General features: G+C 42.4%; 1 protein-coding gene across 2 annotated transcripts in view; it reads left to right on the top strand.

Annotated features, from left to right (window-relative positions):
- The window catches only part of SLC11A2 (solute carrier family 11 member 2), a 53,863-nt gene that overhangs the window by 3,773 nt on the left and 26,872 nt on the right, over positions 1–23,218 (top strand). Inside the window, exon 1 of one of the 2 annotated variants that reach the window (XM_060024773.1) lies at positions 15,832–15,932. The exons of the other annotated variant lie outside the window; for it this stretch is intronic. The gene's annotated coding sequence lies outside the window, so the exon portion shown is untranslated. Of the gene's footprint in view, positions 1–15,831; positions 15,933–23,218 lie in introns of those variants that run through there. 2 annotated transcript variants of the gene reach the window in all.

The raw sequence follows: 23,218 nt of genomic DNA, 5'->3' as shown, positions 1-23,218 counted from the left end.
TGTACATAAACAGCATGGTATAGGAGACTTTTAACCCCACAGACCTAGGTTCCCCAGTTACTCATCTTGTAGCTATCTAAACTTATCCCTTATAGTACTTAAATGATCATAATTAATTAACTGTGGCATTATACATTTAATGACTGTCTTCCCTGTGAGATTCTAAGCTCACTGTATTTCCAGTTCCTAGCACAGTGCCTAGCACACAAGCAGTGCTCATTAAATATTTATTAAATTAATAAATACCTTATATACCTGAATATAAGGTACTGTTTTTCCTCTCAAAATAATTCCTCAGAAAGGAAGTTGCCTTATATTTTGTGTTCTTATAAAGACTCCTATTACAGTCCACAATGTCTGATTTTTTTTATATATGATATTTTGTTTTGAATCAAGGTATTGCTTGGGAGGATGCAGCCTGAGATAACTTCAGTCAATGCTAGTTCTGCAAGCGTATAGAGGTCACTGGATGGAATCACTTAAAAAAACAAAAGAGGGAATTTCCTAGTGGTCCATTGGTTAGGACTTGGCACTTTCACTGCTGTGGTCTGGGTTAAATCCCTGGTCAGGTAACTAAGATCTCTGCACGCTACAAGCCGAGCCGTGTGGCAAAAAGAAAAAAAGAAAAGGAAGAAAATTTAACACAGATTTAATTAATTATTCTGGGGTTAGGACCTCACAGTTTTGTTTTTTTTTTTAATTTTATTTTATTTATTTATTTTTTTAGGACCTCACAGTTTTGAGTGTTAGATATTGTTACTAATAAGCGTTTTAAAAGCAACAGAGGGACTTCCCTGGTGGCGGAGTGGATAAGACTCCGTGCTCCCAATGCAGGGGGCCGGGGTTCAACCGCTGGTCAGGGAGCTAGATCCCACATGCATGCCACAACTAAGAGTGAGCATGCCACAACTAAGGAGCCCGCCTGCCGCAACTAAGGAGCCATGGAGCCGCGACTAAGACCCGGTGCAACCAAATAAATAAATAAATATTAAAAGCAACAGAAAAAAAGCAACAGAAAGAGGTTATATTTTGGATATCAGGAATATGCAAGCATAGCATGAATTAAAAAGGAAAAAACAACTGTCCTCAAACAATTCAGATATACGTAGGATGACATGATCTGCAAATTGAGCAAGTTGACAATAAAAGTGACTTGAATGATGAAGGCACTGATAATTTGAATTAAATTGTTATGAAATTTGAGTGAAAAAGCATTATATCTAAATATTTTATAAATGATTTAAAATATATGTTGCTAAATAGTATTAGACTTAAATTTTCACTAAATTAGTAACTATTTAAAGTAGACATATGACTATTTCATGTATATCAGGTTGACCAAAAACTATTTTTTTAGTTCTTCTCTTTGGGGAAACAAGGATTGCCTTATATTTGGGCACATATATTAAAATGTGCAGTACATTTTATTAGGTGTTGTTTATTATGTATTAGCAGACACAAAGATGGGCTGATAGGAGCTTGCAGAGAACAAAAAGAAAACTAGCTTGGCTGAAACAAATGGTTATATTTTAGAAATAGTCTGTTTATTCATTAATTCCACAATTATTGAGCATCTCCCCCAGGCCAGGCATTGTTCTTATTGATTGGAATAAATCAGAGGTCAGACAGATAGATTCCAGCCCCAGTATATTTCACACTATAAAATGATTGGGAGAGGGGGTGGGAGGGAGGCTCGAGAGGGAGGGGATATATATATATACATATATGTATACACACAGCTCTTTCACGTTGTTCTACAGCAAAAACTAACACAACATTGTAAAGCAATTATACTCCAATTAAAAAAAGATACAGTATCAATTGATAAGGAACATATTAAAATAAAATGATTGGGAGATACGTTTGGAATACTAGAGCAAGGGAGGATGCTTGGGCAGACTTATGTGTGAAGATTAGGGATTTGGATTTGATTTGAAAGGTATTAGGGAATCATAATGCATTTTGCCCAAGGGAGTGACAAGATGAAAGGGATGTTTTGTAAAAACTAGCCTGGAGAAGTGTCCTCCAGGTTGTATAAGAGTGGGAAAAGATGGGAGGTTAAGGATACCAGTAAGGTTATTACAAGGGTCTGGAGAAGAGATAGTGAGAAACCATCAGACTGCCCCCAAATGATGACCATCTTTAAGTGGTTCCAGTTTTGTGGTACAATAAGTGGGAACCAATTTGAGCTCCCCAAACCTGTGCGTCATTTAGCTTGTCATCAGCATTTGCTATTAATTCAGCAAACACTGAGGGCCTGCTCTGCAGCCATTCTACTAGGTTCCAGGAAAATAAAGGCAAATACGAGGCAGGCCTTTCCTTCAAAAAACTCAGAGGATTAGTAGAGATGATCGACATTCAAAAATAATTGAGCTCTAATGTGATAGATGCTATAACAGAGAAATGTCAAGGTACAGTGAAAGTTAAAGGAAGGAGTAGTAAATTGCTAAATTCTGGTGGTGGTGGGGTCATCCATGAAGACTTTCTTTTTTGAGGAAGAGGAGGAGAAGCTCATCCCCAGGAGTTGATGAAGGGAAGGGAGAGAAAAGAAGGTCATCTACTTAATTTTGTCTGCATGTATATTTATAGAGCTCATATGTTGAAAACCATATGCAGTGAATAGGGTTAGCCTCTGGCCCATCCCTTTCATTTTAGATGTTAATCTCCATGTCCCAAACTGCTTAACCCCTGCTGCGCAAGGATATCCAATTCAGTGTCGACCTCAGACTTTCCTGTGGGGGGAGGGAAACTGCGAGAGTATCTGGGAGAGGCCTGGGGAGGTGTGTGGCCTTGTACCCACAGCCAGATAGGTCTCAGCCTCTGGCTTCACCATGAAAAGTCAGGTCTGAACTAGATGATGGAGGAGATGACTGGCAGATTGGGAGATTGACTGGCAGACAATAGAGGAAGGGCTTTCTGAGAAGAGGGAACAGCATGTGTGAAGAGCAAAGACTGAAGCTTCAGGGAAAGATAAATCTCTTTTGCTAGTACAGATAATAAACATAGTGATTTGCCACCTCTAGATACTAATTTATTGAGTTTTTGACAGGCTGATGTGGGGCAGATTATTCTTCTTAAGGCACTGAAAAAAAATCGCGGGATGAAAGAGTTCTTTGTTTGTTTTGTTTGTTTTGGCCACACCTCGCGGCATGCAGGCTCTTAGTTCCCAGACCCAGGGATCTAACGCATGCCCCCTGCAGTGGAAGCACAGAGTCCTAACCACTGGACCACCAGGGAATTCCCCAAAGGGTTTTAATAACCAATGGTTAATGCAATTTTTATTTTATTGCATCTCAGAGCAAGATTAAAAACTTTATAATTCCATTTATTTTTTATGTGTTAAAAATTTTTTTTAAAGGAAAAGAACAAAGAATATTATTACATTCATCTATGTGTCCACCACCCAAAATGAATAAATAACATCATACCTATTTTCTCCTCCCAAGTTCCATTTCCCTTCCTTCCTTTAGGCATCCCTTTTATACCAGTCCACTTTTAATACTTTAAAAAAATATGTGTACCATATACTACTTGTGGTATATATATATATATAGGATATAGTATTTTTATATGTTTTAAAAATTCATATAATTGGTTTAGTGTGACATTTTTCTGTTTTGTTTCCCCTCAAACTTCTTTTCAGAATTCATCCATATAGAACAAGTTCATTAATTGTAGCTTCTGTGTGGTGTTCCATCACATGAATACACTCCAATTTGTTTATCTATTTGCTGCTAATAGACATGTACTTTGTTTTCAGTGTTTCATTATTACAAACTCTACATCACAGGGAACATCCTCAAACATGCCTTCTTGTCCTTATTAATGAGAGTTTCTCTTAGACAGTGTTTTTATTTCTTTTTAAGTGTCACTCACAATAAGAAATGCATTTTATATCAAGACCCAGTTCATTTATGAAATAAAAGTTTAACAAAATAATACCTATTTTTGCTAAATGCACTCTATTTCCTATTCTATTTCATTTTTGTAAAATGATGGATGTGACCCAATAAATTTATTTCATGACCTACTAATGGATTGAAAAACACTGCTGTAAGGCAGTAGAGTTTCTGGGTCAAAAGATATGTGCATTTTCAACCTCAGTAAATATGTATTGTCAAGTTGCTCTCCAAAGTGATTGTGTCAGTTACAGGTTATGAGAGTCCTAGTTTCTCCACATCCTCACCAATGCTTAAAATGGTCAGACTTTCAGGTTATTACTAATCCAGTAGATGTGAAGTGAATCTCATTGTCAGTTTATTTTGCATTTCCCTGATTACTAGAGAGGTAGAGTAGGTTTTTCTATGTATTATCGGTTATTTGGATTTCTTCTTCTGGAAATTGACTATTCCTGCCTTTTGTCCATTTTTTTATAGAGTTGCTTCTCTTCTTCTTCTTCTTTATTATTATTATTGTTGTTGGTTTGTAGGAGTCCTTTACAGATACCCATCTTTTTCTGATATACATGTATGTTGCAGATACCTTCTCCCCATCTCCCTGTCTGTCACTTGTATTTTAACCTTGTTTGAGATGTCTTTTATGTAGGAGATTTTAATATTTGTTATAGTAAATTTTATCAAAATTGTCCATTTTTCATACTTCTGCTTTTTCTTAATTTAAGAAATTAGATCATGAGGATATTCTATTTTTTTTTCAGATAATTTTGAAGGTTTTGTTTTGTTTTGTTTTACAACTTCAGGTCTTTCATTCACCTGGAGTTTATTTTTGCCTGTTCCTTTTCTGTCTTCTGAAACTTCTGGGACTCACCATTTGATTCTTCATCACATTTCTCTCTAGTGAGAAATCTTAGGCACTCTAGGCATCTTACCTCCTCCTTCTGAGTTTTTCTCCTAGAAATAACAGAATGGGAATATAAATGAAGCTCCAGGCTTAGAAAACTAGCTCTTTGAAGGCCTGTAAAGAAGCAGCAAGTGGCAGAGATGCGGTAAAAGGAGTCATTGGGAGGAATCTCTGCAAAAGATGACACACAAGCGGTTCTTCCTACTTTACACAAAGAACCTAAGGCTCCTGAAGAAGAATTATGCCTGTGGGGAGAAAGAAGAGTTTCTGAGAGGGCTGGCCCTGAAAGAAAGGAGGTGTGGACTTGAGGCAGGATCCTTATGTCCTACTTTTTTTTTAAAAATATTTTTATTTATTTATTTGCTTGCGCTGGGTCTTAGTTGCGGCACACAGGATCTTCATTGCGGCATGCGGGATCTTTTAAGTTGCGGCATGTGGGCTCTTAGTTGTAGCATGTGGGATCCAGCTCCCCAACCAGGGATCGAACCCAGGTGCCCCACGTTGGGAGCACAGAGTCTCAACCACTGGACCACCAGGGAAGTCCCCTTATGTCCTACTTTTAAAGTCCTTCCACATCTACTTTCTTATTTTACCTCTCTCCCCTACCTTCAAGCCCTGTGAGCCTTTTTTTTTTGTCTTGCACTAGCAGATTGTGAAACGGAGGCACATAGAGTCACATAGAATTTGTTGGTGAATTTAATGCAGAACCCAGGTCTCCTGATCATCACACTGGAAGGTTTCAGGCAAGCGCAGCTTGAAACCAATTTATGAGAGAAGATTTGTAAGAGAGGAGGCTAGCATTTCCAGAGGAGCAGAATCCCCAAGTACGAGAAGTAGTCTTTGATTTCTAGTGTAATCATTGCAGTCTTATTCATCATCAAAAAGCCTTTATCAGTGCCAGCTTGCAATGAGCAATTAAGGTAGACACTGAACTAAATTTAGAATGTATTGCTCATGAACATGGTCTAAGAATTCATACTCTGAGATTAATATAAGCAGATAACAAAGGACATATCTTTATGACAATAAAGAAGAGGTAGACCAATCTAGCTACTGTGGACAGTAAAGAATTAACGTCAAACATGTCAGAAGGCACTGCAATTCAAGGAAAAGAGCATCGCTGGGTGAAGAGCAGTGCCTAGTAGGGATAGGTTATAGGGGTTCCAAGTTCAGGGAAACTGTTACCAACCAGTTAGGGAGGGCAGGTCTCTTGCCTTCTGACTTCTTCCACTCCCTTCCACCTGCCACACACATGCCCCACCCCAAGCTTTTCCTCTTCTAGGCAACATAACCCTTGCTGAGGCTGAAGATCAGAGGAATTTTTACTTCGTGTTAGTCTTTGAATGAGGGGACCTTTACCCAGCATCAGTAGGAACCACCCTCAGGAGCCACTTTGCACTGCCGGGCACGTCCACAGCACTTAGACCAAAAGGACAGAGGTGAGGACACTCCTGGAGAGAGGGTCTCCCCACCCAGCTTTGGCAGGGTCACCCACGATCTCTGCCATCAGCCTTGATGTTTCTTGTGGCACATGGCTCGTTATTCCACCTGCACCATTCACTAAGCTTCTCCTGGGTTCAGATTCTCTGGGAAAAAGGAAGCCCCTGCTTCAAGGTACTCTCAGTCCAGGCACATCTGCATATTCAGCAAGATTCCTAAATGTCTTACCTAGCTGAGTCAATATTAGAAAGACTCCATGGATTTTGCAGTTTAATATCACTCTCATAATATCACTATGAAATGTTCTAATGTAGGAAAATAAAGGATTAATATGTTCACACACACATGCAAATGTGTATGTTGCTAAATGCACACGTATTGCTCAGGGGGAACTCATTGGCCCTGTCTCAGGGTCTTTATACTTGCTTTACCCTCTGCCTGGAAGTTCTCCTCCAGGTAGCTATTCATGTGACTTGCTCTCTCACTTCGGTCAGATTTATCCTTCAAGGTGAGGTCTCCCCTAACCAGCCCCTCTGAAATAGTCCTTACCTCCCACGGCTGGCTCTTGCTGCTCCTTACCTTGCTCTTTAAATTTATTTTTTAAATAGAATTTATCACTGCCTGACATATGCTTACTGACTTGTTCATTATTTGCCCCCCTGTCCCCAGAAAGTAAGTTCCTTGAGCAGGAACTTTGTATGTCTTGATCACTGCTATTTTCCCATGTCCAAACAGTACCTGGCACATAGTAGATCCTCAACGCTGTATGAAATGAATGCAATCAAATGAAATGGAACAAACATATGTGTTTGTGTGTCCTTTTTCTAATGTTGTATGGTGACATTAAATAGAAGAGACCGAGATGTCTTCCTAAGCTAACCCTATTCAGCTTTGGAAACTTGGTCATTCTGAATCTCTGACCCCACCTCTTGAGAAGACTCCTCACCAATCTCTTTTTCAGTCCAGGTGACTCACCCTCTAACTCCAAGGGTCAGCTCGTGTCCCAGGCACCCCTGGCCACTATTTTTGGTTTGAGACTCGGCTCGTAACCCAAACTAGGTGTCAGACAGAGCCCTGAGATTTTTGCTGCAACAATAGGGGAAAAGATACTCTTCCTGCTGGTGGGGAGGATTCCATCAAGCCCAGAGCAGATGGTGGCCATCATCCCACCATGCAGGCGGAACCTGTCTGAGAATAAAACAGCCCTGGAACTGAAGTAGAGCCCAGAGTGAGAGGGAGGTAGAAAGAGACAAGTGGACAGCAGCTTGGTTGATATTATCTGAGTCCCCAGATGAAGCCCTGCCCAAAGCTAGCTATACCATTGGGTTACGTGAGTGATTCAGTTTGCTTTGAACACAATCATTCTGAATTGGGTTTCTATCACTAGTAATCAAAAAACGAAACAAAGGAATTCCCTGCGATCCAGTGGTTAGGACTCGGCACTCTCACTACCAGGCCCGGGTTTGATCCCTAGTCAGGGAACTAATATCCCGCAAGCTGTGAGGAGTGGCCAAAAAAAAAAAAATTATGGGACTTACCTGGTGGCGCAGTGGTTAAGAATCGTCCTGCCAATGCAGGGGACACGGGTTCGATCCCTGGTCTGGGAAGATCCCACATGCTGTGGAGCAATTAAGCTCGAGTGTCACAACTACTGAGCCTGCGCTCTAGAGCCCACGAGCCACAACTACTGAAGCCCGCATGCCTAGAGCCCGTGCTCCACAACAAGAGAAGCTACCACAATGAGAAGCCCGCACACCACACCAAAGAGTAGCCCCCACTTGCTGCAACTAGAGAAGGCCCGTGCGCAGCAATGAAGACCCAATGCAGCCAAAAAAAAAAAGGAAAGAAAATCATGTCTAATGCACATTTAGCTGTACTACATCAATTTTCACTTGTTTACTAAATGACACATGCAGGTTTTTACTTAAAACTTTTGAACATTTATATAGCTTACAAAATAATCTTGTATATATGTATCACATATATTTTAAAATTTTTATTTATTTATTTTAACATGTTTATTGGAGTATAATTGCTTTACAATGGTGTGTTAGTTTCTGCCGTATAACAAAGTGAGTCAGCTATACGTATACATATAGCCCCATATCTCCTCCCTCTTGCGTCTCCCTCCCACCCTCCCTATCCCACCCCTCTAGGTGGTTGTATCACTTAATTTTAATATGAGTATGTGAGGTACGGTATATTCTTTTAGTAGGCTAAACTGAAGCTCAGAGAAATCAAGCAATTTATCCAACAACACACAGCTAATAAATAGCAGAGCAAGAACTCTAAGTAGTTATTTGGCTCTAAGTTCAAAGCCTAGTCTGTGGCTCTTCAGCTGCTTTCTTAAGTATCTGTGGAGTTTCTTCCTGATTTTTTTTTCTTTCTCTTAATAGACGAGAAACTCTCTTAAAGACAGGACATTGCTCCTTGCCTTGAGTCTTAATCCCTAGGGCAGCTCCCTGGAATGAGCGGGGTTCAGTGTGGAGGGTTGGCTCTCACAGATTGCAAGGGTAGAGTTTGCCAGGTCTGTTCTCTCATCAAGGAGCTTGTAATCAGCTGGCTGAAATAATGCATATGTATTACAGTGGTGTTTCTCCACCTTTTTTAGACTACTACAGTAAGAAATTTTACATCAACCCAGTATACACACACACACATTATTAAAATAAAGTTTCACAAAATAATACCTACCTTAGTACTTGTGACAGTCTCTGATACTTCCTATTCCATTTTTTAAAAATTCTGATTGTGATGCACTAAATTGATTTCATAATCCAATCATGTATTGAGACCCAGTTTGAAAAGCACTGTTATAGATCACATATATATATAAAGTCAAATCCAAGCCAAAGTTCAATATTTCAAATGCTTGTTAAGTACTAATGATGTGATAGGTGCAGTAAATGATATAAAATTAATGTACAACTGTCTTTATGAGGCTCACAACTTAGTGGCAGAAATTAGAGAATAAACAAATAATTAGTAAAAGAAAAAATATGAGCCAAAAAAAGCACAAAGATTCAGGAGCAGAAGAGGTCACATCCCATGAGAATCAGGAAAGGCTTTAAGGGGTGGGTCGCATTTGAGTTAGGTCTTGAAAAATGGACAGGATTTCAATACTCGAAGTGTGGGTGGAGGTAACAGTAGGAGCCAAGGCACAGGGTCAGGCAAGCCCAGGTTGTGTTCAGGATGGAGAGAATATGAAATTCAACTGTAATGAAGGGTTTACATGGTGGAGAGATGGTGAGGTGGAAAGAAGGCTGGAACCATGGTGTGGGGAACCTTGAATGTCAGACGAAAAATCTATTCTGTATTTAAATTTGATAATGTGGGCATTAACACTCAGTTAATGTGCGCTCTCTTCCCCTTCCTTCTCCTCTTCTCTGTAGGCAATAGGGAGCCTTTGGAAGTTTCTAAGTGGGGAAGAGAAAAGATCAGATTGATCAGGAGGACCTTGAGGTTGTTGAGGTCAGAGGAGTGGAAGCCTAAGCAGGAAGGTGACAGCTGAAATAGAAAGACAGGGACAACTGACCTTGTGCAGATACGCTATAGTCATGGCATCGTTTGATGAGAGGGAGGATGAGGAATCCATGAGAACTTTCCATTTTCAAGCCCCAGAAACTGCAAATATAGGCAGATTGTAAGAACAAGATGGTCTGAGTAGAGAGGAGGATAGTTTGGGATACAGCAATGTTGACTTTCCAGCTGGATATCCGGGAAGAGAGACAAAGTGGCAGCTGTAGCTCGGGGAAAGAGGCTACAGAGAGTAGCCCTCAAGACTCATCCTCAGGAAGGTGAAATGGTGCTGGGGCTGTGAAGGGATGCTGCCAGCCTTGGAGTCCTCCCTGAGGATACAGGAGTGAACAGGACAAAGTCCTGGCCCTCAAAGAGGATTAGAGACAAACAGGCAAAGCAATTCCATGGGATAGTGCTACGGGAAAGGGAAGAATACACTATAGGGTGTCACAGAAGACATACCTCACTCAGATATTGGGATCACAGAGGCCTTTCTGGAGGAAGGAACATCTAAAGTGAGACATCAATGGTGAGTAGGAGTTAGCTAGATGAAGGATGGACAGAGCAAGAATGTTGCAGCATAGGCACAATATGTGAAAAGACAGGAAGGGAAAAGAGAACATTGGTGCATTTGGGGAATAAAAAATATGGCGAGCATCCTTATGAGGCTGGTATTGTACGCAGTTCAGATAAAGAAATGGAACACAAAGATTTAATAATTTACCCATGGTTTCTCAGTTGGCTTGACCTGGAATCCAGGTCTATTTTACCCTTAAGAGGCTGTTCTTTTTACTCTAACCTGTCCCATGAATGTCTCTAATGCTGAGTGGGTCCCCAGTATTATTACGTTGAAACTGCAGACAGATTGTTTCGAATTAGAAGACGACAAAGGAGTGAACCTAAGGAATGCCTACATGTAAGGAGTAGGAGGAAGAAAAGTCCCAGTTGAAGGTAGTAGGGAAAGAGCAATTCAAACGACCCAAAGAGCAGAGTGTGATGGAAGCCGAAGAAAGAGTTGTAAGTGGAATGGTAGCACCTTTCAAATATGGAGAAAGTTGAAGAGTTCGTGGGTTCTGACTCTACTTGGCAATGATGATCTCAATTAGCTAACGAGAAAGTAATTTCTAGGGTGGATCACAAAATGGTGGAAAAATGAGTGTTAAGGAAGTAGAGGAGTGCAGATCACTTTTTCAGACACATTAATTTCCGGATACAGAAAGTAGTAGGATGGGAAGCCAACTCCAAGATGGAGGCAGTATGTTTATTAGGAAGTGATCTTGGGATAGACACTAAGGGAGGGGAAGGAAGCAGTCTGCACAGGAGAAGTTGAGCTGTGATACAGGATAAAGGCTTAGCCAACCTTCAGAGCTGTCCCGGTTGGGATGAGAGGGATGAATCTTTACATTCCCACATAGATCAGTCATTTGATGTGGGCTGCCTGAGAAAGGGGCCTGACGTGAGGCCTGAGGCCAGCAGCATCCCCACTCCAAACAGGGGTAATAAGTCCTTCTTTCTCAAAGGGGATCCTTCCTGTGCATTCCAGCATTATCACAGGGAAGAATATTTTCAGGATAGAGGAAGACTCAATTTTGGAAATAGAAACATAAATATAAACAGATATAGCCTAGTTATTTGTCTTCATTGCCTGACAGCCATAACATATTAAAAAATGGGATAATATATTTATGGAACACCTCCTATGTATCTGGCCTTTGTTAGCACCTGGTGTACAAAGATAAGATAATCGCCCCTATTGAGAAGTTCACATTTTAGTGGGAGAAGAAAGCACACAAATATTAACCCACTAAGGGGCTGTGCTTATCTTATTTGTGTTGTATGTGTACCACCCATCCTCTGCCTGGTATGTAGTTATTTTCAATAAATATATTCAGAATGAGTTGGGGCTAGAGTAGAGTAAGGAGTGTTTGGGTAGCAGACAGAATGTAGAGCTAATGCTGCCTGGAGGAGTCAGGGAATGCTCCAACACGGGGATATTTTAGTGGAAGCTATAACAATAGCAGTAACTACAACAATAATGAGTTTTCCAGGTAAGGAAGGTATATGGCTGTTAACGTAACTGACGCCATCTTGACCCTTACAGTTCCTCTTGTCCTTCCCCTGACCCAACCCAGGACTGTACTGTGCCGTGAATCACTTCCCTGTTACCAAGTGGTTTGTAGTTAATAGATATTTTTTTATAATCATTAGGACCAGGTGGCCCCGATGCTCTGTTGGTCCCCAAACAATGACGACAACCTTCGCTGATGTATTCCCTCGAGACTTGTTACCCATTCATAAATCTTGGCTTAGGAATGCACATCCTGTTTCGAGCACCTACCCCCACACCCTAGGTTAACTGTAAAATTGTCCCAATGGCCCTTTGGTGGTGTGGAGCGCAGTTGCGAATACCTCTGGATCGTTATTTGCCCAATCCCACCCTGTGAGTAAGTTACCATATAATAAACTGATCCATTGATTATATGGAGCTGCCTGCCTTGCTTTTCTGTCTCGAGGTGCTTTCTCAGTTTGATGGGCACTTTTTGTTGCCTGCGTCCTCCGACAGAAAGGGAGGGTTGGAAGGAGTGAATTTCAGACAGTTGTTTCAGGGAAAACAAAAGCATGAAAAAGAATACTTGGAGAATGGATGGGAGGTGACTATGGGAGGAAAAGTCTCCTATTTAAATAAAGAGCACACATGATGCAGATACATATTCACATCTATTTAGAAATCAGTTGGCTATCGTGGTAATGTGGAATGCTCAGTGAATTTACATTAATAGGATTTTATAAAAGAGATCATTTCCGAGCTAGAGATTTGAATGGAAGGGAATTGTTTTAGGTGTGTAAGATGGAGGCATTATGGTATGGTAGTTGGAGTGCTGGCTCTTGCATCTAACCAATTTGTGTTCAAAGCCTGGCTCTGTCACTAACTTGCTGTGTGTCTTTAGGCAAGTTACTTAACCTCCCTTAGACTCAGGTTCCTAATATGCAAAATAAAGATTACAGTTCTTGCCTCACAAATTTATTGCAAGGATTAATTCCTGTTTATAACGTGTTAAATATGGGGTTTGATACATAATAAGAATTCCATTAATGTTGTCAGTTACTATAAGTGAACAGTGGGGATCTAGCAGGAAAGAGTGGAGTGTGTACGTTGGGAGCAATTCCTGAGGCAATAGAGGGGGCTATGGTAGAGTCTCATTGTAAAATGCATTCCTATTTTGGAAGTCCTAAACCAAAATAGGGCCTTTTCCTGCAACAGGTTAGTTCATGGGTGATTTCATATTTCTTCTTTTTTTCTTCTACTTTCCCATGAAGGGGAACAAATTGAGCCCCAATCTAAGGCGGTTTTTTTTGTTTTTATTTTTTGCGATACGTGGGCCTCTTGTGGCCTCTCCCGTTGCGGAGCACAGGCTCCGGACGCGCAGGCTCAGTGGCCATGGCTCATGGGCCCCGCCGCTCCGCGGCATGTGGGATCCTCCCGGACCAGGGCACGAACCCGTGTCCCCTGCATCGGCAGGCGGACACTCAACCACTGAGCCACCAGGGAAGCCCTCTAAGGCAGTTTTGCCTTAGGGAACTTGTCTGCTGTAGAACAAGGACAAAGAGATAGGTCAAGTTGTAATGAGATGACTTTTAGTACTTGAATGAAGAGATCTTCATCTTGGGTCGAGGACAGAAGATCCATAGTTCCTTCTACTGACTCTATGGCTGTTCTGTGTAGGCACTAGAGCCTCTTGCTAGAAGATGGATATGAATTGATTGCTGCTTTTCTTTCTTTTCCATTCTAACGTAATTTTTTCTATCACATTTATTGCATATGTTTTTTAAGCAGATTTTCCTTAAAACTACCAGAAAACTTCCTGAAGCCAGCAAGGTCCTCCTTCCAGTATCCTACCCATTCTCCTCACCCCACTCCAATGCCTCTCCTTTGCAGCTTTGCCTCCAGCTGGCGTACTAAACTATATTTGTCTGAGGCAAATTCCACGCCCCCCCCCCTTTTTTTTTCCAGCTCCTCTCTTCCTGGATTGAGAAATCCTGGCTTGCTCTGGATTTTTTTTTTTTTTTTTGTCAGTCTCAGGTGTTTTTTCTTTTTCCCTTTGACATCAGGAACAGAGTCCTGTGTTTGTGTGGCTTTGTTGTCCACCTGTGGATCACTGATTGACCAGGCTGATGCCAGCGGGTCCTTCCGATCCCAAGGGATGGACTGGTTGGCATTTTCACCCATACTCTGAGACTGCCTATAATTGCATTGGTGCTGCACATACCTATGTGGAAAATATCTGGACTGTCAGGCTTGGGGTTAATTGGTTTCAGCTTACGTCTCAGGGGAGCAGAGTCCTAATGCACATGCAGCCCTGGTTCAAGTGCCCAAACCAGCTTCCCTCCAAGGGGAGTGGCGTCCTGAAGGAAAGCAATTCCTTTTTCTCCACCCCTTTCAACCACTGGCACACACAGGCCTGCCTCTAGCTCCTGTGAAATGAGACAGAGATGAAATCTTAGAATTAAAGTTTTCAAATGCAATTCATTGTTCATCAATACCCAGGAGTGGCAGGTATATATGCTTCCCTTTTCATGAGAGGTCAAAGATGAAATTTATGCTTTGAAGGGTGTGGTTTGCTTCTTGAAATTCCATGCGGTGTCTTTAACAATGTGCTGCCCAGAGCAGCCTAAAGTGCCCTTATCTAACCAAGGGAGGCACATTTGTCTGCATATATAGAGGCAGGAGACAGGAGCCGGCACTGGGAAAAGTTAAACCCAGCCTGCACAATGAAGAAACAGCTTAAGAAGGAGGCAGCTCCACACATAGAGCTAAGTAAGTAGCCAGCAAGTAAGTATGCAACAGCCCAGGGAAGTTGCCCACCTGAGCAGACCTGGAACGAGAGAAGGATGGCTCCAGCCATGTTATTTTCTAGTTGCAGTAGAAGTTCCCAAAGGAAAGGTTCTGGTCTGGAGGGACTTCATCAAGCCTTTCTGAAACTCCCCATATGTGCTGTAGCGAGATTCTCAGAACTAATTTGTGCATTTTCTTTTCTCTCTAGGAGAAATTCTGTATGGAAACTAGCCTGTACCAGATAACTGATGAAGCTCAGCCCAGTTTTTTTGGGTCCTTGAATTTGTTTTTACTTTGTACTTTATTTGGATTTTCCTTTTTGCAGTTTACTCTCCTTTCCTCTTCTCTTGGACTCTTTTACCAACTAATAAAAATTTCTCCTAGCAGTTTTTACAGGAAGAAAGATGTTGGAGGGGTTTATGCTTTTCCTCTCTAGGCCTATGACTTGGTTAGATAAGCTTGGTTACCTTTAATGAAAGCAGTTATGGGGGCGATGGGGGGCGCGGGGAGAGGGGTGTCTAAGAATGTTTCTGTTAGCTCTAAACGACATTGTAGAAAATTAGGGTGGTTAGACTATTTTCTCCACTCTAAAGCACCACAAGTCTGGTCATCATCTTCAGAGAAAGACTCTGGTATGTGAGATTGAAACTGCGGATGGAGTGGGACTACTTTTGGGTAGATGGAGAATAAAGTTTGGGGGAAGAAGTGAGGCAGCTGCGTAGGAGAGCGGAAAACAATTCATTACCGAAGCTTGGGAATAGGGCAACTGATGCAGCCGAAATGGCTGCACTAGCTGATGTTTCGCGGTTCCTCCCAGGTGTGGGGTGCTGTTGGTGGGGCAGCAGATACTATGATGTGGCTCTGGGGCCGAGAGGAAATGGTCCTGCCAGGTGGCTATACTTTGTAGGATGGAGCTGTATCTCTCACAGAGCCGCGTCTCAGAAGAAATGATCTTGATTTCCAGGACCTAACGTGAGGCCACGGCGAATTACAGCAGGAAACTTACGTGTCTGCAGGTTGACAGCGGGGTGGAAGACTCCAACCCACACTGTGGGTTGGACCAGCGCGAGCACTAGCTCTGCAGGAGACAGCTCCCGCCCGGGCCGCCGTGGCCCCGCCTCCAGCCTGACCTGGGGAGGGCGGAGCCCCGGAATTTGCCGTCGGCCCGCCTTGCTTGCCGGCAGCCGAGGGGAATACGGAGAATCCAGCCAATAGGAAGGTGCAGCTGCGGTCCTGTCGGCCAATCGCGGGGCGTGTAGGGGGTAGGCTGGCGTGGCACTGGTTCCAGGGGTATGGAGCCTCTGGCGCGGGGACAGACTGTCAGGTGGTTGCTGAGCCGGTAAGGTGGGGTGCAGGGCAGGTCAGAGGTCACGCGGACGCCCGGCTTTCCCCGGGTTCCCCGGATGGAGGGCTGCCCTGGGAGCTGGCGCCGGGGCCAGAATGGGGCGTGCGGGGCGCCGAGCGGGGCTGCGAGGGGCGGCACGGGCTTTGAGGGCCTGGGCGCGGGGTCCAGATGGAGCCGCATTATTCGAAGGAAGACCGAGAGGAGGGAGCGGGGGGGCGGGAAGAAAACGCCAGAGGTTGCAGCGGCCTCACCCCTTTCCCTTCGCGGCCTAAGAGAAATGGCCGAACCCCCGGCCGGACCAGCCGCGGGGCCGGGACCCGTGATCGACGGTGCGCTGACCCCGTTTCACGCCGCGGAAGAGGCCGACGGCCACGGGGCAAGGTCCCCGCGGCCGCCTTCTTATCTGCGGAGACCTGGCGCCCGTCTGCTCCCTGGGCTTCCCTTCGCCCCACTTCAACAAAAGAATTCATTTTACTTCAGCCGACATCCAGGGAGCGCCTTCGTGTGAGGGGCCTGGGCAGGCCGCTGAGTACTTGTGTGTAGATTGGTTTTAGGGCTGTTTGTGCAGCCTCCAGGCTCCAGGCACCTTTGTAGGGGGCATTATTGTGCACAGTATGTGAGTGGGGTGGCAGCTCTCCATTTGTTTGGTTTCATATGTCCCTGCTTTTAAAGCTATGCTAATTTTTTTGATGTTACGCCTTTGGGTTCATTTTCACTTGGTTTCCCCAAATTCCCTTCATATATCAGATTATTTCAAAGAGCATCATTGGGGGAGAAGTTGGGGAACCTGGGCTTGGAATTTCCTGTGTGTCAAGTGAAGATACTCTTATCGTGCACTGCTTTCAAAGGAGCGTGTCAAGTGAAGATACTCATATCGTGCACTGCTTTCAAAGGAGCGTTATGAAGTTAAGGGAATGTGACATCTCTTTAAAGTGAAAAGCAAAAGCAAAAATTATATGGAAGGGGAGGCAAGAGGAGACGGGTTTCCAGAGGTCATAATTCTAGTGAATATTGGTGAAACCAGGGGACACTGTGTTTCTACCTTGACTCCAGTGGAATCTGAACCCCGACTAGTTTGCAGCACTTCTTGGCTCTGTAAACCTTTGAGCAAGGTGCTTCTTTGTTCTTTTGTTTCCACGTACTTAAAATGGGGGTTGATAATATCAATCTTAAAGAGTTGGTGGTGAGTATTAAATGTGTTAATATTCTTAAAGTGCTTAGAACAATTCCTGGCATTTAAGAGTTTTATTATTACCTACAAGTACCTTCTTCCCCCTAAAAGATTCCACACTAAAAGAATTCTGACCTTATTACTTATCCTTCTTCAAAATCCTGTGAGCCTATTGCCAATGAACCCTTAGGGCTGTTTTCCATCCACGTCATTCATGATCTGAGGCTATAGTATAGTTAACGTGTGACTAGAGGTTTTCTGCTGGGTGTTTATCATTAAATAAGGTTGGAGACTTCCTCTATACAGTACTGGGTCTGTCCATGATAGCTGTGTTGGGTAAATGAAAACTTCTTTGACTGTTTAGTTTTTCATTGGATGATATTTCATTTACAGTCTTGGCCTAGACACAGTTTTTTTTGGACCCAATACCAAAAAGGCCATGATTACAGCATTCTTGGTTTCTCATGTTTCCGGGGTGGCTGGGACTTGGGCGGGGAATTTCTGGGCAGCCTGGCAGCACTTCTGGTAGTGAATGGGGAAGCTTCTAATCTTCCCCATTCTAATTCTAATTCTAATCTAATCTTCCTCTACTGTTAGGAAATCAGCGGTGATCCCTTGGAATACTCCACAGAGCTCCTAAGCAGCTTTGGTTCAGTTTTGACTCAGTGAAGTGAAGGTTAGAGGTTAGAGAGTCGTATCTATTGATACAAAGCAGCATCTTTTCTACTTGACCTATAGTGCTAAGAGCTTGGGTGGGTGCTGTGGAATCAAAGACATCTTTATTCCCTGTTTCCTTACTGTGTATGTCTGCTGCCATACTTATGCCCTTTCTGTGAGCTTAAAAGTCCCTCTCAGATTCTCTTGGTACTGTCCGGAAGGTTCTAATGGAAGACTTTTTTGTCTTCCAGTTCTTCCCTTCCAAGAAAGCTGCTGTTTATATAGGTAGCATTACTGGGAACTAATCACAAAATGAGAAACTTTGAGTTTACTGAAAAGAACATCGCTTACTGCACAGTCTTGCTGGCCTAGTTTGACTGAAGTACACATAGTGTGAGTTTAGTTATTTAGCTTTGGAGTAAGATAGTTTAGTACTTGTATAAGGTTGAAAGTTGGATGTTGGCTTGGTGAGAGTGGAGGACAGTGTCTTTGTGAAACCTCTGTGCTTTAATAAGGACAGGGAGTGACACCTTTAAAGAGTTGAGTGTTTGAGGCAGAAAGGGAAGACCTTTTGCCTTAATATTGTTGTCATCTTTATCATGTGAGTCCCTCTGGTTTTAATAAAATATTTTGGAAAAGAAGAGGCAGGGAGTATTTGACTGTACCAAATGTAAGGAGTTAGAAGTCCTAGATCCTTGTTGTCTCACCCATCCGATGCCATTTATTCTTTTGATAATTTAACAGACATGTATTGAACAATTAACATTTATTGGCCCCTGGAGACACAAAGACAAGGCCTCCGGGTATCATCAGGAATATCATGGATATAATAAAACAACAATGTATTATGAACTATAATAACATCAGAATGGAATATAAAACAGTTGGCCAGGGATGATAAAAATATATTTATTGTCTAATTCCTCATCCACTTTTTTAAAAATTAATTTATTTATGGCTGCGTTGGGTCTTTGTTGCTATGCGCAGGCTTTCTCTAGTTGTGGTGAGCGGGGGCTAGGCTTCGTGTGGTGCGCAGGCTTGTCATTGCGGTGGCTTCTCGTTGTGGAGCATGGGCTCTAGGTGCGCGGGCTTCAGTAGTAGTGGCACGTGGGCTCAGTAGTTGTGTCTTGCGGGCTCTAGAGCTCAGGCTCAGTAGTGGTGGCGCATGGGCTTAGGTGCTCCGAGGCATGTGGGATCTTCCCAGACCATGGCTTGAACCTGGGTCTCCTGCATTGGCAGGCAGATTTTTTAACCACTGCGCCACCAGGGAAGTCTTCCACTTTTAATTTAAGGTCAGAGTAACTTACATTTTTTAGTGTAAGGACCAGTTCCCAGTAAAGACTTAAATTAGGAAATTAGGGTTCTCAGGCTTGTCTTTGTGCTTATTGCTAGTAGGTCATCTTGTGTGGGTTATTTTTGTTTGTTTTGGTCCCATTTATCACTAACAGTCAAGCGTCTATTAAAATTCCTAGGTAATGAAAGGAGGCTACACGTTAACTATTGAACTTGTAGCAGGTTCCAAAGAGCAGAAGGAGGCATGTATGAGGCTGGAGAATCTTATATGTATTGTCTGTCTTTACAGACAGTTTTTCTTTGCTTTAAGCAAAGAAACATTGAGGAAGATATGTACTTAAAATTGTTAGGGTCAGTCTGCATTGGGGGGCCAGTATCTGTCATTGGAATAAATAAGTTGAATGTAATCTAATAATAATCTTTCTTCACATTTGCCAGAGAACAGCTACTTAAGCAAGTATAAGGGCAAAGCACTTTTTTTCTGAGGCAAGAAGTGTGTATAGACTGATTTAATAGACTTTCTTACTTCATTGTAAAGAGGTCTTTGAAATTTTCACAGAGCTCGGAGTTGTGTTCCGGGGTAGATGTGTCACGCCAGGAGGCCAGGTTGGGCCGCGAAAGGGAAATGCAGTGCTGTAAACTTCAGGTTGGGAGGAAATCGGGGGAAGCCTCACACTGTGAGAGTCGGGAGGAACAAAGACCAAGTTATAGTTTCTGGAAGTAAGATATTAGTGACCCTGGTGTGTGAGCAGTCAAGGAGATTTGAAGCTGGCTAAGCCTCAGAGCTCTGAGCAGAGAAAGTGAAGAGCTCTATTTAACGGGTATTAATTGGGCCCTTGTAATTCTGAAGTCTCTGGTTGATGGGTGATATTTTTGTCTAAAAGTTCAGTACTTCTTGACAGCCTGGCCACGTTTCTCCCCACTGTTATCGTCTTTGACACCCAGGCAGCCGGTTTTATTATCAACTGTACTCTTCCTCCCCTTATCTTACCCCCTCTCTCCTCTTCTTGCTGCTTAAGATTTTCTCTTTCTCTTCTTTCTTTATCATTAGATGTTCTCCATGTCAGGTTTTCCTTTCAACCGTCAAACAGATTTTCAAAAGTCTAACTCAGGTGGAAGTAGCAAACTTGATGCTGAGCTGAAAATTGTAGTTCTCTGGTAGACTAAGGGAGGTGTCTCCAATTTTGAGATTATTACTATGGAATACAAAGTCAGTAACATGAACAGTCTGTCTCAGTGGCCATTGTGCCAGAGAGAGAGAGAGAGAGAGAGGATCTGAGGTGTGTTAAGCACATTGTACAATAGCAACACTGTTTGTACTTTATGAACTGGGTGTGCTTGTGTGACTTTCAGCTTACCGAAATATTACTCACTTAGGTAGAGGGGATTAGAGTTTCCAGGCCTTTTTCTTAAACTAAAGGGTATTAGAGTTTCCAGGCCTTTTTCTTATACTAACACCAGAGGGGCTTTTCGCTTTGTTCTTGTCAGGAAGTAGATGTAATCTGTCTCCAACCTTTTTTTCATTTTGTCATTTTATATCAAATTCATTTTAATGAGAGAAAAATAGGATTATTTTTTATTCAAATTGAAAAAATAATTCCAAACTTCACATCCTCAATTATAATTTAGAAATTCACATGGCTTTTCTAAGCTGTTTCTCTCCCATCATCCCCAGTGGGGGCAAATTGAGTTTTGGAATTAATTAGATGTATATCCTGATGGAAAGACTCGGAAATTGGTGCTTCTTTATTGACCTGGAATGGAAAAACAGAGGAAGTAATAATTTCTCATTTTAAAAAATGGCTAGTAATATTCCTTATTAAAATACGTAGAGTTCAGACCGCAGTTAGATCTGTTTGAACCACTGAATATTTCAGTTTTGTTGACTCCCAGTCATCAGGGGCAGGAGCTCACCTTCATGAAGAACATCTTGCACAGCATAGATGTTAGATGAACAGTCATGATTTAGTAGGAATATCAAGTGCTTTAGCCTTAAAAGTAGACCTTTAGAGAAAAGGGAATTTTAGAAGGATCTGGAAATCTTTACATTTTCTTCAAAACAAATGGAATTGTTTTTTTATCACAGCTCCTTTTTATTCTCTAATAAACAACTTGGGGATCACTTTTTAAAGCCTGTACATCTGGCAGTTTCCACTTTGTCACCAGCATGGCACTGAACGTTGGCTGAGGAAACATCAACAGGGAGAAGAGATGGCTTTGGCAGCAACTTTAAACATTCCTGTTCACATTTTTTTTTTTTTTTTTTGCGGTACACGGGCCTCTCACTGTTGCGGCCTCTCCCGTTGCGGAGCACAGGCTCCGGACGCGCAGGCTCAGCGGCCGTGGCTCACGGGCCCAGCCGCTCCGTGGCATGTGGGATCTTCCCGGACCAGGGCACGAACCCGTGTCCCCTGCATCGGCAGGCGGACTCTCAACCACTGCGCCACCAGGGAAGCCCTTCCTGTTCACATTAATCAATTGATTCCATGCACACTTCTCTAGTTGCCTCTATGAAACTTCTTTTCCTACTTAATGTTGTCTCTGATTTTATTTATACAAGGTGGGGGGAGGAAAAAAGGGGAGAGGAATTAGAGGACTGTTCAAAGACATTCCTCTCCGAAACTTAAAATTAATTTTAGGGAGACCTTTGCAACAATGAACGCAGTTCTAAAATCAGTGAAATGGTTTGTGGTGCCTTTGCTCTCTGTAGAAGAATTTTATAAGAAAAAAATTAATTTAAATTCAAACTTCTTTTTAACCATAGGGGGAAAACGTTTAAGTTGAAGTTATATATGTGCTTTAATACTCAGTATTTCATACTTTCTTGGTGGCAATTTTTTTTTTTTTTTTTTTTTTGCCGGCACGCGGGCCTCTCACTGCTGTGGCCTCTCCCGTTGCGGAGCACAGGCTCCGGACGCGCAGGCTCAGTGGCCATGGCTCACGGGCCCAGGCGCTCCGCGGCATGTGGGATCTTCCCGGACCGGGGCACGAACCCGTGTCCCCTGCATCGGTAGGCGGACTCTTAACCACTGCGCCACCGGGGAAGTCCTCTTGGTGGCAATTTTAAAAACTGATTTGGGCTATCCAAATTGTTCTTCTAGAGTTCTTGTAAATGATAAGAGAACACATGGAATTATTATTAATTAAATGTTCGGCATTTATTATAGCTAGTATGTGTTTGGGGCGGTATAATTGTTTATTCTGATATAATTTCAGACTTACAGACGAGTTGCAAGAATAGTATTAGGGAATAAATGCTTTCAGGATAGGGTGATATGATAGTAGTAAGCAGCAGGTGCTTTGGGGGAACATGAAAGAGGGCCGTTTAACCCAAATTAGGGAGTCAGGAAACACTTTCCTGAGGAGAATTTTTCTAATTCTTTGCATTCAGGTGAAACTTCCAAATCACAGTTTCAGAGCTTGGTTGTTTGCACACTGAGTCAAAGTAGTAGTAAGTTAAGCTTGAGGCCATATATGCCTGCTAACCAGACGGCTTCAGATCTCTGATTGTGCATTGTGAAGCTTTATCAGAGAGAACTGGTAAGTCCCTGAAGTGTTCATTGAGAAACTGAACGTCCCTGAGGTGTTCGTTGAGAAACTGAGTAAACCTATGTGACCTTTATGTTTTAAAAAAATAAACAATACAGGTACATGGTAAAAAAAATTTGTTTAAGTGCAAAACCGTATACAGTGTATATTCAGTGAGAGGTCTTCCTTTTCTCCTGACCTCTTTTGTGCTCCCCCACTGCTTCCTCTTAGGGACGGCAGTACCAGTTTTTGGCATGTCCTTTGGATATCGTCTGTACATGTATGTGTGTATTCTCTCTCTCTCTCTCTCTTTCTCTCTTTTTTGCTACATAAATGATAGCATGCTGTTCTATAAACTGGGTTTTTAACTTCACAGTCTATCTTGGAGATTGTTTCCTATTAATCCATATAGATCTGCCTTATTTATGGCATTCCATCCTATAAATGTACTAGGTTGTTTCAGTCTTTTTACACTACAAACAGTGCTGTGGGAAATATTCTTGCACATACTTCCTGTGGGACTGTTTCTTTAGTATGCATTCTTAGAAATGGAATTGCTGCGTCAAAGGATATGTAGGCTTTTGACATTTAGACAGAAAATGTAATTAGCATTCTTATCTTTTAAATAGTC

Source organism: Delphinus delphis, chromosome 11 (genome assembly GCF_949987515.2).
Source record: "Delphinus delphis chromosome 11, mDelDel1.2, whole genome shotgun sequence".
NCBI lineage: Eukaryota > Metazoa > Chordata > Mammalia > Artiodactyla > Delphinidae > Delphinus > Delphinus delphis.
This window is presented reverse-complemented; position numbering and strand designations above follow the sequence as displayed.